The following is a 21,070-nucleotide window of genomic DNA, read 5'->3' as shown; positions in this document are numbered from 1 at the left end:
TTATATCCTCCTTTCAAGACACTGTCCATTCCGTTCAACTGCTCTTCCAAGGCCTTTGCTGTCTCTGACAGAGTTACAATGTCATCGGCGAACCTCAAGGTTTTTACTTCTTCTCCATGAATTTTAATACCTACTCCGAATTTTTCTTTCGTTTCCTTTACTGCTTGCTCAATATACAGATTGAATAACATTGGGGAGAGGCTACAACCCTGTTTCACTCCTTTCCCAACCACTGCTTCCCTTTCATGCCCCTCGACTCTTATAACTGCCATCTGGTTTCTGTAAAAATTGTAAATAGCCTTTCGCTCCCTGTATTTTACCCCTGCCACCTTCAGAATTTGAAAGAGAGTATTCCAGTTAACATTGTCAAAAGCTTTCTCTAAGTCTACAAATGCTAGAAACGTAGGTTTGCCTTTTCTTAATCTTTCTTCTAAGATAAGTCGTAAGGTTAGTATTGCCTCACGTGGTCCAACATTTCTACGGAATCCAAACTGATCTTCCCCGAGGTCCGCTTCTACCAGTTTTTCCATTCATCTGTAAAGAATTCACGTTAGTATTTTGCAGCTGTGACTTATTAAACTGATAGTTCGGTAATTTTCACATCTGTCAACACCTGCTTTTTTTGGGATTGGAATTATTATATTCTTCTTGAAGTGTGAGGGTATTTCGCCTGTCTCATACATCTTGCTCACCAGATGGTAGAGTTTTGTCATGAATGGCTCTCCCAAGGCCATCAGTAGTTCTAATGGAATGTTGTCTACTCCCGGGGCCTTGTTTCGACTCAGGTCTTTCAGTGCTCTGTCAAACTCTTCACGCAGTATCTTATCTCCCATTTCGTCTTCATCTACATCCTCTTCCATTTCCATAATATTGTCCTCAACTACATCGCCCTTGTATAAACCCTCTATATATTCCTTCCACCTTTCTGCCTTCCCTTCTTTGCTTAGAACTGGGTTGCCATCTGAGCTCTTGATATTCATACAAGTGGTTCTCTTCTCTCCAAAGGTCTCTTTAATTTTCCTGTAGGCATATGGTTTTTGAATAAAGTAAATTACAGATTTATCTTAAAAGAACATGTACAGTGAAAAATTAACTATACCATTGCCATTAGCAGAACTCAAATAAGCTGATGAATAATTAACTTTACTGAAACATCGCCTAAATAAGAAATTAGTGCTTTATGTAAATATGCTGCACCTTCTAACATCATAGTATAAAAAAGAAATAAAAACGTTATCTGAGGAGCAGAGTTTAGCAAATTGAATTATTCCATCTTCCTAAGTTTCAAGCTCCTCATCTGTGTAGTAGAAGCATGTCTTCTGCTGCTTCCACCTCAAAGAAGTGAGTATAAGGTTCTCAGATCCCAACTGGGTCATGTTAATCAGTGTTCATGAAGTTACTGTTGATTGCTTTAGCACTGCATATAAGCTAGCTGGATTCCAAAAAACATATGAAACTTAGTGAGATCTTTAACCCAGCACACAGCTGCAAGTCTCTCAGGGGAACACGGCATTATAAGAAATAAAATGTTATAAAATAGTAATAGAGCACTTGTGTAAAACTTACACAGACCTACAAAAGCAAACTTAATAACAGTGGCGTACAAGGACAGTCAAATTAATATCAAACATCTGAAAAAAAGTAAGTAAACTATTCATTAATACAGAAGCAATTGCCTTAGTTGTTAACACATTTATGCCACTGCAAGGCTAGGTAGTCAATGTCTTTGTGGAAAAATGTTTGCAGTTGCCTCTGGAAACATTATTCTATTCAGGCATGCACTTCATTATCTGAATCAAAAGGACAGCTATGAATGTCTTTCTTCAGGGGTCTAAAATATGGAAATCATACGAGGGGAGACTGTGACTTTATGGAGAATATGTGAGGGTTTGCCAGCGAAATTTCTGCAGTGTACAATATAGGACCTTGGCAGGCGTTTTGTAGGCAAGTTGCTTCAACTATGCTGCATAGTTTATTCTGAGAAGCCTTCACACAACCTCAATACAGTCCCAATCTCTCCTCATGTTATTTCCATATTTTTGATGCCGTGAAGAAGACATTTTTGGCCATCCATTTGCTTCACACCAAGGGGGTACAATCATGGTTCTGTAGGCAACCACAAACATTTTTCTGTGAAGGGATTGACCATCTTATCTCACAGTGGCATAAATGTATTCACAACCATGGTGATTACTTTTTAAATAATACACAGTTAATTTACTTCTTCCATTAGTCTTGTTTTCTTTTGACTGCCCATTATACATGGGGCTTTCATGTCGTGTACTCTTCCTGAAGTTTTTTTTTTTATCAGTGTAACCGAATATATTATGACAAAAGATGAATGTGACAGGGTTCAGATCCCATGCAGAGACAATCACAAAATATTTTGATTTCATTAATTACTTTGAAATTATTTTTAAATTCTGTTGTATTGGCTCAATGATAAATCTATACTAGCAGATCCCTCTACCTCCCCTTTCCTCCAGCACACAGAAATTCGTCAATTTCTTTTATCAGTCTCTTTGGTTGGTTGTGGCGAGCAAGGACATAACTGACAAAAGACATATAAAAAAGGTCATTATAACAAATCCATAATGGAGATGCTGAGTCACAGATAAGTACAACAAAAAGACTGTCAAACAGCCCTTCATCAGAATCAAACACGACACACACACACACACACACACACACACACACACACACACACACACATGCATGTGTAAACATACCTCACACACAAGCACACACATACGTGGCCACAGCCTCAGCCAGACTGAAAGCAGCAGTGCATGATGCTCAGTCTTCCCTTGGCAACCACAGACTGTGGCCATGTGTGTGTGTGTGTGGGTGTGTATGTGTTTGTGTGTGTGTGTGTGTGTGTGTGTGTGTGTGTGTGTGTGTGTGTGTGTGTGTGTGTGTGTGTTTGTGTGTGTGTGTGTTTGTGTGTGTGTGTGTGTGTTTGTGTGTGTGTGTGTGTGTGTGTGTGTGTGTGTGTTTGTGTGTGTGTTTGTGTGTGTCCTGTCTAATTCTAACAAAGACCTGATTGCCCAAAAGCTTTGTTTGACAGTCTTTTTGTTATGCCTATCTGCGAATCAGCATCTCCACTATATGGTGAGTGGCAATTACCCTCTTCATGATATTATCATATTATCATTATTGCTGTGAGATGACAAAGCAATTCAGTTAAAGTTACTGGTGGTGTCACTATTCCAAAGCAAACAACTGCTTTTGTTTTTATAACCAGTGCTTGTTTTGTGATGGTATGCCATAACGATATCTCCGGTCAAAAAAAGCATTGAAATAACTTTTTAAGACATTAATTTAAAAAAATGCTCCCTGGTAGGTCACAGTTCTGCTACCTCTATTTTTTATTTTTTACAAATCAAACACAGGTCATAATTGTTGCTACTTCTGCTTGTTTTATTTCTTCAAGATCATGTCACATACAAAAGGTCAAAACAAGCTGATCATATCTAGAAGAAACTGTTGTAAATAAGTTCAAAATGGTTCAAATGGCTCTGAGCACTATGGGACTTAACATCTGAGGTCATCAGTCCCCTAGAACTTAGAACTACTTAAACCTAACTAACCTAAGGACATCACACACATCCATGCCCGAGGCAGGATTCGAACCTGCAACCGTAGCAGTCACGCGGTACCAGATTGAAGTGCCTAGAACCGCTTGGCCACTTTGGCTGGCTGTAAATAAGTGTTCAGTTTTATAGCCCATTATATACTCTCACTGACTGATCAATCTGAAGCCACAAGCAGAGGAGAGGTGATGTGTGGAAGGAATCAATGAAAAAGAACTCAATACATGACAAATAAGAAGTTGTGTATCATTATACCTTAATCTAAACATAACAATATCATGAAAAGGGCAGTTGCTACTCACCATATAACTGAGATGCAGATAGGCACAACAAAAAGCCTGCCACAAATATTCAACCAAATATAGCTTCCATATTAAGAAGTCCCTTCAATACAGCCTAGCCACCCATGGCAGTTAAATCTGCAGCGGTCCCTCACAAAACATACTGAGGGTCTCACTGAAGCCCTCACAAACTGTAATTATCCTCCCAACCTTGCACAGAAACAAATCTCCTGAGCCTTACGTTTCCATCCTCCCACCACCTCCCAAAGTCCCACCATCTGGCCACAGAGGAGCATTCCCCTCACAGATCAGTACCATCCAGGACTGAAGCAACTGAATTACATTCTCCACCAGGGTTTCGACTACCTCTTCTTATGCCCTGAAATGAGAAATGCCATGCCCACTATCCTTCCCACCCCTCCCAAAGTGGTATTCTGCTGTCCACAGAACCTACACAGTATAATCATCCATTTCTACACAACCTCTTACCTCATGGATCATACCCCTGTAATAGTCCTAGATATAAGACCTGTCCTATACATCCTCCCACCACCACTTACACAATTCAGGTCACAAACATCAGCTATCCCATCAAATGCAGAGCTACCTGTGAAGCCAGTCATGTGATCTACAAGCTCATTTGCATTCTATGTGGGAATGATGACCAATAAGCTGTTTGTCTGCCTGAATGGTCACCTACAAACTGTGGCCAAGAAACAAGTGGACCACCTTGTTGCTGAGCACACTGCCAAACATGAGGTCTTTCATTTCACAGTCTGTGTCATATATACCTTTCCCACCAATACCAGCTTTTATGAATTATGCAGGTGGGAAATTTTCCTGAAATATATCCTACATTCCCATAACCCTCCAAGCCTCAAAGTTAGTCAGTCATTGTCCTCTCCCTTCCAACCCCTTCTCTGTTCCCATTCCAGCACTACACAGCCCTCATTCCTCCATCGCACCCAGTCTTTTAACTTCTCTCCTTTCCCACTGTCCCTCCCCCTCCCTCTACGCTGCCATCCGTCTAACCTCCCAATTACACATAGCTGCCCTTCCCTCTATTCACCTCATCCCTGTGCACTCCCCAACAGCATGTCACTGTCCATCACCCCCACCCTACTATCCCTCCCCCTCCCCACCCCAGCCTTCTCCTTACCCCCACCCAGTCACCACTCCCATCATGCACTGGTGCTGCTCCTCACAGTGTTGCCTCAGTTGCTTGAGACAGCAGTCACGTGTGTGATTTGCATTTGCATGAGTGTGTATGTGTGTGTTTGTTGTCTAATTCTGAAGAATGCCTTACTGGCAAAAAGCTTTTTGTTGTACCTATTTGCAACTCAGCATCTCCACTATATGGTGAGAAGCAACTCTGCTTTTCACAATATTATTACATTCCACATCTGCCCCCAGTAGCTGAATGGTCAGCGTGACAGAATGTCAATCCTCTGAGACCGGGTTCTATTCCCCGCTGGCCGGAGATTTTCTCTGCTCAGGGACTGGGTGTTGTGTTGTTCTAATCTTCATCATTTCCTCCCCATCGACGCGAAGGTCGCCAAAGTGGCATCAACTCGAAAGACCTGCACCCAGCAAATAGTCTACCTGACGAGAGGCGCTAGCCACATGATTTCATCTCATTACATTCCATCCTGGATTTTCCATTGTTTGATTATTCTAAACAGATGCACAGTGAGTCTTTGATGAGTTTTCCAGGACAGATGAAAATTCAGTATTTCTTCATCCCATTCATGTTCAGATTGCTGGAAATTAACATCTGATGGCAAACCCAAAACTAAATGGAATATTTTCTCGCAATAAGAGAGAAATGCGTGTTCAAGTCGCTGTCCAGCAGAAATTTTCATGTGATTCTTCAGTTTCTCCCAGCGTATTTCTTGCTCGAACAGTCCATGGGTGTATTGTCAGTCCATAGTGTCCAACAGGCACAATATTTCGCCAATCAGACTTGTCGGCATCGTCATGTGTGCTGACAAACTGAGCTCATGAGGGTGGGCGGCCATTTTAAATCACCTGCCCTCACGATGTGTTCTCTCCACACTCTGTGCCCATGTGTCAGCAGTCGGTGAGACACTGGCGTTGGCGTATGTGGTGACGTTGGTGTAATTGCCACGTCTGCCCTAGTCGCCTGTTTGTTTCTTTTGCTGAGCATCTTTTTAATTAGACTAAATGCGGGTTCCCATGCCCTGTGGAGGTTGTAGTCGCAATCTAGGTTGATGAGTCTCTGCCTGGTATGAATTTCAATAGCCTCTCTAACGATGCAGCCCCAGTATTTAGATGTTTGTGCTAAGACCCTGGTATGTTGTTAGTCCATTTTGTGATTTTCGGATGAACACAGTCATGTGACCGCCGAGTTGTTGGGGTACCAAAGTCAAGTGTGCCTCTGATGTTCTCGGCAATGATCTTCAATGGTGTGCACTGTATGTCCAATGTAAGTCTTCCCACATTGACACGTAATCTGGTATATGCTGGCCTTCCGCAAACCGAGATCGTCTTTTACGCTTCCCAATTATGTTTGCGCTTTATTTGGTGGGCGAAAGACAGTTCCTACTCGGTGTTTCCTCAATATTCATCCTATTTTCCCCGATAGTGCACCATTATACGGTATATAGGTAGTGGCTATCTCTTTCTCTGTGACTTCTTCCGTCTCCACAAGCTGTACTGTAGAGGAGGGGTGGAGAGCATATCTGATCTGCCATTCGGAGTACCCGTTTTTCCGGAATACAGTTTTGAGATGTTCCAGTCCTTGGGGCAGACTCTCTGCATCAGAGATGGTGCATGCCCTGTGCACCAGTGTTTTTAGCACCCCATTCCTCTGGACAGGATGGTGGCAGCTATCCACTTGCAAATACAGATTGGTGTGCATTTTCTTCCTGTACACCCCATGGCCCAGGGTGCCATCTGGATGGCAGCAATGTGCTCGCTATAATGACTGACTTTTAGGCACCACACAACTTTCTCTGGGGTAGTAGGATACGGAAAGGGGAGAGCCAACTGTTGCCCTGTCCACCACCCCCACTGATGAACTTCCCACTGGTGCTGACAAAGACAACAATAAAAATAATCTGAACATATGTTTTGCTCCATTTGCATTATGTGTATAGCTGTTGTTCACTCTAAGTATGTGGAATGTTGTATACAACCAAGAAATCTGTGATACCAGTTGTTTGTCAGCCACTAAGTTATTATAATAAAAATTTAGAACAAAACATAGTAATCATTTGTCACTCAATCTTCCAAAGGCTCATGAAAGCATTCAACAACAGCCACAAATGTTTTCTGTTATTTTCCTACTAATATATTCTGACAGGAACCAACACAATTTTAAAACTTTAAGGTCTATCCCTTATATATGTGGGACAATGTGAGTGTGATGAATAAAGGTTTTCATAAATTACTGCAACTGGCCACCTTTTGCATTATTTTTTAATCTTTATTCACCATGACTTGTTTTGTATCACCATCATCAGATGGTACATACTTATTGCATGTTTGCAGCATTGTTGGAGTTAGGCAGCTGTGGCCAGGTGTGAACTGTACATACTTCTCCCCACATTCAATGTGCACATGTTTCGTTCTCCCATCTTGCTATAACTACAGGATCCACCAATGTAAAATACACCATTTTGATAGAGGCGGACCAATGATCCTAGGAACATAGTATTATTTTTAAGTGTTCAAAACACACACAAACCATATCTGAAAAACAAAATGAGTCTGTATAAAGGGATCTCTGCTGTAACTATTATAAAAGTAGAGTGGCATAACTGAAGGTCATGACTTGAATCACGTGTTTTAAGTAGTAATGTCATCAATGTGGTGTACACATCCATTTCAGAAATGTACAATATGGTGACCACGATGTCACTCATTACACCAGCGAGCAAACATGAATAACATGTGATATTTAACACCAGCAACAAAATGAAACTGAAAAGGCTAGTGAATGAAGAAGAGGGTTTCTGGTGGGGACAAATGAAATATATGACAGTAAGAACAATATCACTACAAAACAAATATTCACCCAAAAATCAAGTGCACAAAATCTTTAAAATTTAACACAAAAGAATTTCAAAAACGAAAACTGTGTGTTGTAATTTTTGCATGGTCTATAGATCTCAAACGAAGCCCACAATACCAATAACCCATACACAACTCAGAAACTTAACACCACAATTTTGACCTGACCTATGTATTTCCAACAAAGCCCTCCATACCAGGAAAAAACATACAACTCTAAAACATTGTGTTGCGAATTTTACTTCATCCGTATACTCAAACAAAGCCCTAGATACCGTGAACTGGCACACAACTCCAAAACTCAATGACACAAATTTCACTTGACCTACATGGCAGCAAAATATGAAGCCCACTGTACAAAAAACCACCTCTCAAATTCTAAAATCCATTATCTACACTTTCACTTACTCTGTCTAAAGCAAAGTCCACAATACAACAAACCTAACCATGCTCACATGACTAACTCCAGAAATGATTTCTTACCAACGACGGTACATCAATAGCCATGATACCTACCAAATACAATCCAACACAATTATGACACTCTAACAAGGAACACTTGAAAATTATGGAAAGTTGCATCATCACTAATTTCCAAATACATCACCAGTTTCAATATACATAAACAACTATAGTCAAGAAACTCATACCATATACAGAATATAAAACAAAAAACACAGAAGTAGTTAACCCCCCCCCCCCCCCAACACACACACACACACACACACACACACACACACACACACACACACACAGAAAATAAGTAAAAAACCAAAACTGTTCACCATCAGTCCAACTAACTGTAGGAACTCTAACACAGCCATCATACAGTCACCCATTGCAACATTCAACCACCTACTCATAAATATCTGTATCTTATACACAAATGAAGAACAAAGAAAAATTTAAATCTGAATCCATCAGCCATATTCTGCAAATCCAAAGTAACTCATCAGAACGCCAGCACAAATTCTTCCAATAGCCATCTGAAACAATCAGTTCATGTCAAACACCTCAATAACAAACATCCGGCATGAGAGAGCGGCACCAAATACTACATCACATCATCTACAAACACAGACAGACTCGAAAACATCCACCCTCACCATGACATTACACACCACATTACAGTTGTGACATGCATCTCTGCAGATGGGTGTAGTATCAGCATCTGATCTTGTGCGAATAACCTTATGTTAGCCTCAGGCAGTAAATAGTGATGAGACAATGACCGCCAAATAGCAATAAAAGAGGAATCAATTATCTAGAATAAAGTTTAATTACTGTTGGAACATTTGTTCAGAGTGTTCGCCTTGTTGGTACAACCTAAAAATGTCAGTACTGCCTGCTTTGCACTTAGAAATCCTTCTCCCTGTACTGGCCGACAAACAGGACAGAAGGCATACTTTTATTCAGTCTGTCCTATAGCATTTTCTTTTTAGGCAGCACACTTAAGAACTAAAATTTTCCATTCTAACACCGAAATTCTTATGCTTACATCCTAAACCAAAGCTCAAATAAACCCAATACAACACTTTACACTTTACACATACAGACTACCAGGGGGACTATCAAACACAACAAGCTGACATCTACAAACACAACCAACCCATTAACTCCACGCCATAATGACGTTACAAACAACACCCTTACGTCATGGGGCAAGGAGGCGGGTGGAATCGGACGCTTCCGTAATCCCACCACCTCAACTGACGATAAAGAGAAACCTGCCATCTAAAGCTGTAAAACACTCCTATGGCACAGAAGCAGCAATTTAAACTCTCGATGTATCAGTGCCAGATTGATATAAATCTTCAACACAGACCTGCTTTGACAATTAAGATGTAAAATTACGTGTAGTTATTTGTGTCTAGAAAAAGCTTGTGGAGTATCAGAATGTGCAGATCGCTAGATTCCGTGCAAAGCTATTATGGGACAAGGAAAGTGCCTCTCTTTGTAAGTACAGACAGCAACAGAAACTGTATCAGAAGGATCAGGTGAAGGACAAACAAATTTTGAAAACAATAGGGTCACAGTATTTAAAGAAAAGGTGCCCTTGACTTGTTGTTAAGCCAAATTAGCATGCCATAAGCTGTTTTATGTTTTCATCACTTCCATGTGGAAGGGATACAAAGTAAATGTGGGATAAGAGACAATATGTTCCACCTTTTAATGCAGAAGGTACAGCATTTCTCCGATACTGATAAGCTAGCGCAAATGTCACTGGATGAAAAGTCTTTAATGTCAGATTTAAAGTATCGCAGACTTCTGACAGTGTTACTGGCCTTGAGGGCTTAGGGTTTACACTCGCAGTATATTTCTCTCATTACTTGGCAGTTGCTTCACCCACTTAGAATAATATAAAGATGAAGGTCGTATACTTGTGGCAACAGGCGACAATGACTGAAACACAGTACGCCTAGGGAACGACAAATGGGGCGTCAATCCCTTTTGCATGTAGAGTTGTCAATGCTTCTTAATGTGTGAATCTATCCACGTGGTACCGGTATCGGTCCAAAGACATGCAACAGAGAATTTTGAGGAGGAGAGAGATTTAACTCTAGGAAGGGTAGTGTGAAAGGTTTCTTTCAGTTTTGGATAAGCAAACTGGAATATGTGGACAAAGAGCTAGGTGGTGAATCAGTAATTATGGAGTTAGAAACAAATTTGCCTCAGAAAGTTAGAGAATTGTTTGTACTTGCCCCTAGGGGTAATATTAGTGATTTTTTGAATTGTGTTGATAAAATGGAGAGGGTGAAGCCCTCAGTGGAAGATTGCAGGAGGAATTTTGAAGATAATAATCAATCAGGGAGAGAAATTCAGGTAAATAGGATGAACAGAACTAATTGTAGGAGAAATTTGAGTGTTATAAATGTGGTGTAATCACAGTTAAGGGTAATGTAAATGATGGTAGTAAGACAAGAGTAATTTCTAATTCTAGTGAGATGAATGATGGTGCATGTAGCTATGTTCATCCTGTAAAAGGAGAGGAGGAAGTTACTATAATAAAACTAAGTGATGAAACAGAGTGCGTTGCTGTTGCTCAGGATGTCCAAAGTATATAAATGGATGGTAAATTTATAAGAGAACATGAGAAGTTCAGGTGTTTTGCTTTGTGGTCTAATACTGGAAACAAGGATCAACTAATTAGCCAAGTATTTGAGGAGAACAAAAGTGACAGTGGGTCTGGTTCTGACAGTAGCTGTAATGATGATAGCAGTGACAAATCCAACAGTGATGAGGATGAGGTATTTGGATTTATAATTATGGCAATGTGTTAAGTAAAAAAGAATAAAGGAGGATAATATTAGCCTTAATGAAGAATTAGAGTTTGAGAGTGGTAATGAGGATGAGGTCCATGCTATCTGTCATTTTACTGTGTCTGATAATTGTTTTGGTAAGCAGGATGATAGTTTTTCCAGGGAAGGGACTAATGAGAATTTGTTGTATGAAGAAGATCAAATAGTAAGTTAAAAGGAAGTGTGGCACCCTGTGATAACAACAAGTGTACAATGTATACATGTTAAGTGTTTGCTGGACAGTGGTAGCGACTTGAATGGCACTTCACAGGCATTTTTTGAATCTATTACGAACACAGAGGTTATAGTGGTGATGCATGTTTTTTAAATAAAAATTATTAATGCAACTGGTAAGCTGTCAAAGAGTGTGAAATGATAGGTACCATTAACTGGAATTGGCAGGACAGCTGTAGGAATGCAAGTTGTCGGTGATTCAAAATCTCAACATTGATGTAATATTTGGGACTAATTGCTTGTACAAATGGTGCATAAATATTGATTTTGCTAGTGGTAAGTTTAATTTTAAGTGCAATGGAAGTAGGTATGAAGTATCATTTTGGGAAGAGATGGGCAAGTGTGTGCAATCTGAACTAGATTTGCCATTAGGAGATTTGTCCACTGGGCAGGTTACTGAGGAAGAGGAGGAGGAGAGAGTAGGATTGGAAATAATAAAGGGAGTTGAGGATATTGGAGATGTTACAGATAATCAAATGGAGGTATTAAAGGCACCTGTAAGGCATTTTCAGACAGCCCATGTTTGGTAAAAGATTTTGAGTGCAAATTAAACTTTAAGGATCATGAACCATTTTTTAGAAAAAATTATATTATTCCATTTTCAGAAAAGGAAGCGGAGAGAAAAGTTATCCAAAAGATGGTCTCATGGGGGATTATTAAAAGGTCAACCAGCAGGTATAATAACCCACATGTGGTTGTAAAGAAGAAGAATGGCGGTGTCAGGTTGGTTCTGGATGCCAACAAGTTAAATGATATCATTGTAGGGGCGAGTGATACACCAGCCAACATAGATGACATTGTGCAAAAGTTCCATGAGTGTAAGTTTCAGACTTCTTTTGATGTGACTTGTGGCTATTGGAATATCAGTTTGGCCAAGGAATCTAGGCCATGTACAGTATTTTTACATGAAGGTAAGTGTTGTACTGAGGGCTACGTATAGATGAAGTACAAAACTAAAATTAAGTAAATCTGAATTTGTAAAGAAGGAAATTTCATTTTTGGGTCACAGGATTAACAAGGAAGGTATACATCCTGATGCAGAAAAGATTGTTGCCATTGCAGATTTCCCACACCCCAAGAACAAGAAGGATCTTATAGCTACATTTGGCTTGTTTGGCTTCTACCGAAAGTTCACATCAGATGTCATTTAACTATACTTGCCTTGGTGTTTTGTTGAAAAAGAATGTGGTGTGGGATTGGACAGAGGAGTCAGAAGATGCATTTCAGAGTTTGAAAACGGAATTAGTAAATAAGAAGATGCTACGACGTCCAAATTTTTCACTGACTTTGTGTATGCAAGTTTTTGTGGTTTGGGGATAGAAATTTTCCAATTGAGATGGGGGCTAAACACAAAACTATTGCTTTTGCTAGTAGAAAAATTACAGCCACATGGAAAAAACTATTCCATTTCAGAGTTAGAGGCTTTGGCTATTAAATTTGGATTTCAGAAGTTTGAGTACTATTTGCTTGGACATAAGACCATAGTGTATACAGATCATAAGGCTTTGAGTGACCTTCAGAAGTGCAGGCAGAAACACACCAGGTTAACTAGGTGGGCTTTGTATTTCCAACAATTTGATTTGGAGGTAAGGTATGTAAAAGGAAAAGACAATATTGTGGCTGATGTGTTATCTAGGATGCCAGCAGGGAAGAAGGATACTGACAGTAGTGAGAACCATGAAGAACAAGTAAGGTTGCTTTATTTGCAGGGAGTGGAGGACAAGAAACGTAGGAAAATTTGCAAGCAAATGAGAAGGTAGCAGAATGAGGGTACAAATTTAAGGTTGGTTAAGCAGTATTACAACATTCCAAAGGTGAAACAGTACTATACTATACACAAAGGGTTGTTTTTTAGGAGGAAAAATTTGAATGATCAGGACTGGAAGTTATGCTTTCCTGACCAACATGTTGATAAATTTATTGACTACTTGCATGAGAGTTCTGAACGTTATGGGATCAGGAAAATAGTAGCTAAGATACAGGAGACAGTAATATTTAACAACTTGTGGAGAAGGGTTAAGGAGAGACTAGAAAGATGTGATAAATGTCAGATAGTAAAGACAACTAGTGTACCATCAAAAGGCTTAATGCAGTCTGACCTTCCTAGTGAACCTAAAGAGGTTATAGCAGTTGACCTTCTAGGAGCATTGCCTGCATCTACAGGAGGTTTTAAGTATATTTTCATTGTTTTGGACACATTCTCAAAATATGTAAAACTGAATCCAATTAAGAAGGCAAATACCAATACTATAATGGAGAAGTTGACATCTGATTACTTTTGCAATGTAGGGGTACCAAAATCAATTTTGTCTGACAATGGCCCACAATTTGTTTCAGAGAGGTTTGAACACTGTATGGCAATACACAAGATAAAACACAAAGATTTCTACCTAATTTCCACTAGGTAACATGAGTGAAAGGGTTATGAAGGAAATTAATAAACTGTGCAGGACTTAGCTGTAGTAAGAAACACACTGCTTGGGCAGGTCATATTCGACATTTTGAAAATATTATCCACATTGTACGGAGCAAATCAACAGGATATGCCACATATGAGCTTATGTTCAATGAGAAATCCAGCAACGTCATCAGAGCGGAAATGGATTTCCCTCACGTAAGAGAAGAAGAGCAAATTGATTAAAAAGATGATGAAAAAGAAAGCAGCAGGAAGGAAGAGAAAGAATGACAAAGGAGTGAAGCCTGCGAGTTTCAGAATATGTGACCTTGTCCTCATGAAAACCAAAGAAAAATATAGTAAAGTAAAAGACAAGATTAAGAAGTTTTCGCATGTGTATCATGGTCCTTTCAGAGTGGTACGCATTGCCCATTACAACTCTTATGAACTGGCTTACTCAAAGACTAACAGGATTTTTTAATTAAAGAATATTATTGATCTGAAACACTATGTATTGCCAATTAGATGTTTGAGTATTGACCCACAACAGTTTAAACCGTTTCTGAGCTTGGGTAGTATCGATTTTGTTAGGAGAATGGAGTGTGCATTGAGACAGAAGTAAGACCTACAAACAAGTAGAGGGTTTGACACTCTGTGTTGGATTCATTATGTGGTGATAATGCTTACCCCAGCTTTTTGTCTAATTTTTCGTTTCCTGAGGCAGGAAAACTCTTCTCCTATCATATATGTAGTTGATAAGTGAATCAGAAACATTCTATCTTTGACTTTCATGTGATTTTGTACAGCAGGATACTTTAGTATAGGAATATTTTGGAAAAGGTTTCTCCTGTGTTATCTTTGTGTTATCTTTGTATATATTATGTTGTGTCAGTGATAAGTAATGGAATAATAGGAGGAAGGAATAAAGGGATTCTGGTGTTACAAAATATGTTGAATGTAAATTGGCTTTCACGGTTAAAGAATTTCTGTCAAAGAGGTAAGATAAACAGAAAAAGAAAGGTTAATATAGGAATATTTTGGAAAATATATCTCCAGTGTTATCTTTGTATATATTAGGTCGTGTTAGTGATAAGTAATGGAATCATAAGAGGATGGAAGAAAAGGATTCTGGTGTTACAAAATATGTTGAATGTAAATTGGTACCAGGGTTAAAGAATTTCTGTCAAAGAGGTAAGGTAAATAGAAAGAAGGTGTCAGCATATGTGAAGGAGAAGGTGCAGATTATCTGAAAACTATAATTAACATTTGGAGTAATCAGCTCATGTGTGAAGTTAGTATAACTTGGTGCAGCAGCAGAGGCCATATGCAGCATAAACCATCTTGAATACTAGGTCTTAATATTAGTTGTGGTATAATAGAAGTGTTTGTGTTCAGTGAAGTCAATGTATTGAGATAACTATCTACTTACAGAAGTGTGTCATGGTACAGCCTTGTCTAATATTAAGGAAATAAAAATTTAAACTTAGTTGCCTGGCGTAATGTTTGTGGGGAAAAAAGTAAGATTTGTATGTATATCGCCCTTCAGACTAGAATCTCAAGCAATTTGATGGAATACAGTGAAATAATAGTTTTTCTAAGTTATAATCTTGACTGATCAGTAATGGGAGCTTAACAGAAGGAGAAATACTTAAGTGACATATAAGTCATATAATGCTGCATCATTGGATCCATAGCCTATCAAAAACTTCTATTTTTTCTGAGGAATTATGAGCTTAAAGTGGTAGTACTCGAATGAAGAAAAGTAATTTTGCTGATTAACTGATAACTGTGGTGATGTGAATATTCTGACAGGTCAACAATTCGGTAACATTTTGTGATTTTGTGCGGACTTAATTTTCTGGTTTAATGACAGTAGTACTCAGAGTTGGGTGGAGTAGTAGGACAATGATTGGATTAGAGTTTTGATTTGAGTAGTAATTATGTTATGTGATGGTTACTATTCTTTTTTCATAATGTAATGATTAGTAAATCTATCTACTGCACATTGAGTTTTTGCTAGAGGTAATGTACGTATTTTGGACATCAAGGTGGTGAGTCCATAAATGATGTGAATTGCAAACCAGGTCTTGGCCTTTGAGTGAGTTTGTAAATGGAAAATAAACCCAAATCTTTCATGTTTAAACCATTTTGGACAGATTTATGACCTAGAGTAATGTTTTGTAGTGTAATATGCACTTGATTTTAAAAGTTTTATTTCTCCCCACGTTTTGTACTATAGTCAATGTTAATGCTAATTATTGTGATGTTATGAGAACTATGTAATGTATTTAATTATGAAGTAATGACTATCATTTGCCATTAGAGTGAAACATTTTTTCCTTAGACTTCATTAGAAGTAAAAGTGAATGTACTCAAATATGGTACTTTGTCTAATTTTTTCATGTACTGTGGCGAGGAGAACCACTTCCAAAGAAGCTGCCAGCAGTGCATTTCCTATCTAACTGTCACTTGGACATGCTAATGGCATGGATAACTTGGTGAGAAAAAGTGTTAAATCTCATTAAAAGAGTGAAAGTGCATGTACAAAATACTAAGCATTGGAAAAGTGAAATTTTCTGTTTGAAAATGAACTGCAAGGTGCAATGCAATTTAACTTTTGCAACCCATAATCAATTATTCATTGAAGTAAGAGAGGACTTTTATAAAATGATATGTATCTTAGAAAGTAATGTTTGTTTATATAAACAGAAAACCACTTATGTTGATGATGCCTATTTTTATTAAAAATATAATTTGTGAATATTTTGTGCCGAAGTACAATACGCCATATGTAAATATTTCATATGGGGATTTTCATATGGCCAGTTGTTGTTGTGGTCTTCAGTCCTGAGACTGCTTTGATGCAGCCCTCCATGCTACTCTCTCTCCTGTACAGGCTTCTTCATCTCCCAGTAACTACTGCAACCTACATCCTTCTGAATCTGGTTAGTGTAGTCATCTCTTGGTCTCCCTCTATGATATTTACCCTCCACACTGCCCTCCATTACTAAATTGGTGATCCCTTGATGCCTCAGAACATGTCCTACCAACCAATCCCTTCTTCTAGTCAAGTTGTGCGACAAACTTCTCTTCTCCCCAATCCTATTCAGTACCTCCTCATTTGTTATGTGATCTACCCATATAATCTTCAGGATTCTTCTGTAGCACCACATTTCGAAAGCTTCTATTCTCTTCTTGTCTAAACTATTTATCATCCACATTTCACTTCGATACATGGTTACACATCATACAAACACTCTCAGAAACGACTTCCTGACACTTACATCTATACTCGATGTTAATGAATTTCTCTTCTTCAGAAACACTTTCCTTGCCATTGCCAGTCTAAATTTTATATCCTCTCTATCTTGACCATCATCAATTATTTTGCTCCCAAAATAGCAGAACTCCTATACTACTTTAAGCGTCTCATTTCCTAATCTAATTCCTTCAGCATCACCCAATTTAATTCAACTACATTCCATTATCCTCGTTTTGCTTTTGTTGATGTTCATCTTATATCCTCCTTTCAAGACACTGTCCATTCCATTCAACTGCTCTTCCAAGTCCTTTGCTGTCTCTGACAAAATTACAATGTCATCGGTGAACCTCAAAGTTTTTATTTCTTCTCCATGGATTTTAATACCTACTCCAAATTTTTCTTTTGTTTCCTTCACTGCTTGCTCAATATACAGACTGAATAACATTGGGGAGAGGCTAAAACCCTGTCTCACTCCCTTCCCAACGACTGCTTCTCTTTTATGTCCCTCGACTCTCATAACTGCCATCTGGTTTCTGTACAAATTGTAAATAGCCTTCCGCTCCCTGTATTTTACCCTTGCCACCTTTAGAATTTGAAAGAGAGTATTCCAGTCAACATTGTCAAAAGCTTTCTCTAAGTCTACGAATGCTAGAAACATAGGTTTGCCTTTCCTTAATCTAGCTTCTAAGAGATGTCGTAGGGTCAGTATTGCCTCACGTATTCCAAAATATCTACGGAATCCAAATTGATCTTCCTCGAAGTTGGTCTCTACTAGTTTTTCCATTCCTCTGTAAAGAATTCACATTAGTATTTTGCAGCCGTGACTTATCAAACTGTTAGTTCGATAATTTTCGCATTTCTCAACACCCGCTTTCTTTGAGATTGGAATTATTATATTCTTCTTGAAGTCTGAGGGTATTTTGCCTGTCTCATACATCTTGCTCACCAGATGGTAGAGTTTTGTCAGGACTGTCTCTCCCAAGGCTGTCAGTAGTTCTAATGGAATGTTGTCTACGCCTGGGGCCTTGTTTCGACTCAGGTGTTTCAGTGCTGTCAAAGTCTTCACACAGTATCATATCTACCATTTCATCCTCATCTACATCCTCTTCCATTTTCATAATATTGTCCTCAAGATCCTCTATATACTCCTTCCACCTTTCTGCTTTCCCTTCTTTGCTTAGGACTGGGTTTCCATGTGAGCTCTTTATATTCATACAAGTGGTTCTCTTTTCTCCAAAGGTCTCTTTAATTTTCCTGTAGGCAGTATCTATCTAACCACTAATGAGATAAGCCTCTACATCCTTACATTTGTCCTCAAGCCATCCCTGATTAGCCATTTTGCACTTCCTGTCTATCTCATTTTTGAGACGTTTGTATTTCTTTTTGCCTGCTTCATTTACTGCATTTTTGTATTTTCTCCTTTCATCAATTAAATTCAATATTTCTTCTGTCACCCAAGGATTTCTACTAGCCCTCGTCTTTTTACCTACTAGATCCTCTGCTGCCTTCACTACTTTATCCCTCAAAGCTACCCATTCGCCTTTTACTGTATTTCTTTCCCCATTCCTGTCAATTGTTCCCTTGTGCTCTCCCTCAAACTGTGTACAACCTCTGGTTTAGTCAGTTTATCCAGGTCCCATCTCCTTAAATTCCCACCTTTTTGCAGTTTCTTCAGTTTTAATCTACAGTTCATAAGCAATAGATTGTGGTCAGAGTCCACATCTGCCCCTGGAAATGTCTTACAATTTAAAACCTGGTTCCTAAATCTCTGTCTTACCATTATATAATCTACCTGAAACCTGTCAGTATCTCCAGGCTTCTTCTATGTATACAACCTTCTTTAATGATTCTTGAACCAAGTTTTAGCTATGATTAAGTTGTGCTCTGTGTAAAATTGTATCAGGCGGCTTCCTCTTTTATTTCTTCCCCCCAATCCGTATTCACCTACTACGTTTCCTTCTCTCCCTTTTCCTACTACCGAATTCCAGTCACCCATGACTATTAAATTTTCGTCTCCCTTCAGTATCTGAATAATTTCTTTTATCTCATCATACATTTCTTCAATTTCTTCGCCATCTGCAGAGCTAGTTGTAATATAAACTTGTACCACTGTAGTAGGCGTGGGCTTCGTGTCTATCTTGGCCAGAAAAATGTGTTCACTATGCTATTTGTAGTAGCTTACCCCCACTCCTATTTTTTATTCATTATTAAACCTACTCCTGCATTACCCCTATTTGATTTTGTATTTATAACCCTGTATTCACCTGACCAGAAGTCTTGTTCCTCCTGCCACCAAACTTCACTAATTCCCACTATATCTAACTTTAACCTATCCATTTCTCTTTTTAAATTTTCTAACCTACCTGCCCGATTAAGGTATCTGACATTCCACACTCCGATCCATAGAACGCCAGTTTTCTTTTTCCTGATAACAATGTCCTCTTGAGTAGTCCCTGCCCGGGGATCCGAATGGGGACTACCTCCGGAACATTTTACCCAAGAGGACGCCATCATCATTTAACCATACAGTAAAGCTACATGCCCTCGGGAAAAAATTACAGCTGTAATTTCCCCTTGCTTTCAGTCATTCGCAGTACCACAACAGCAAGGTCATTTTGGTTAGTGCTACAAGGCCAGATCAGTCAATCATCCAGACTGTTGCCCCTGCAACTGCTGAAAAGGCTGCTGCCCCTCTTCAGGAACCACACGTTTGTCTGGCCTCTCAACAGATACCCCTCCGTTGTGGTTGCACCTACAGTATGGCTGTCTGTATTGCTGAGGCACGTAAGCCTCCCCACCAACAGCAAGGTCCATAGTTCATGGGGGGGTTCATGTAAGTATAACATTCTACACACAAAAAAATAACATACACATAAAAAATATTACATAATAAATCTCCTTATAAAAACTACACTACATATGTTTTTCAATTTCATATAAGTATAAAATTGAAAAACATAAGTAGTGTAGTGTTTATAAGGAGATTTATTATGTAATATTTTTTGTATGTCGAATGTTAAACCAACTTTCTGGGGTCACTTGTGATCATTGAACTGCCCAGATAGTTATTTGCAATATCTATCTAATCAATCCAATGAAGGAATAATGTGACGAAGCAAGCTGGGATCTCTTTACTTCCTCTCTAGTTTTTCCATCTGCCTCCTTAAATTCGTTCTTAATTTTTGAATAATTACTGGTAACATACATGAGTATAATCTGCATTTCCATAAAAGAGAAAGGTTGGTCCTCAGTCTCAGGGAATATAGCTGACCAGGTCTAAATATGTGGTCAGTTTTGTGTATGTAATTAAATTTCCAATTTATTCTGACAATTCCTAGTTAATATCTGTTGCTACAGAACATTATAAGGTGAAATTAATAATTGTTTCAGGACTTGGATTCTACTGTTGACTTACAAACAAATATAAATTCTGAAGTAGTTATAAAAAGAAGAACTACTAGCATTCGTAAATATTTTTTTAGGTCTATTCAAAAACATATTAGCAAAGCCAGCCCTTAATTAATTCCAAAATAATTACCAGATTTGTCAAAAGTATTGTTTGTATAACTATATCAGCTAAGTTCATAATTTAAATAAATAATTTGGCCTAACCTTTGTGGTAGAAGGAACTGTTATAAAGAAGGAATTTTTTGATGTATTTAGTTAACTGAATGAGTGACATTTTGATTGTACTTTCTGTAAGTTAAACATCAAACAATGTGTAGTTTTAGTGCCTATTATTGTGAGGATATATAAAGGAGTTATTTTTTGTCCCGAAACAGGCAGCCTACGGCTGATCTTTAGACATGAAGCATGTACCAGGTAGATTAACAACAATGCATCAACTTAACATTGGAATAAGTGTAACACAAATAGGCTGCATTTTAGAAAAATCCAAGACAATGTCTGTTTACTTTATTTGAAAAATAGTGTCACATGTACCATATTATTCTGCAAGAACTGTGAACTGT

This window comes from Schistocerca piceifrons, chromosome 11, assembly GCF_021461385.2.
Source record: "Schistocerca piceifrons isolate TAMUIC-IGC-003096 chromosome 11, iqSchPice1.1, whole genome shotgun sequence".
NCBI lineage: Eukaryota > Metazoa > Arthropoda > Insecta > Orthoptera > Acrididae > Schistocerca > Schistocerca piceifrons.
The sequence above is the reverse complement of the archived record's forward strand: the minus strand, read 5'-3'. Positions refer to the sequence as shown.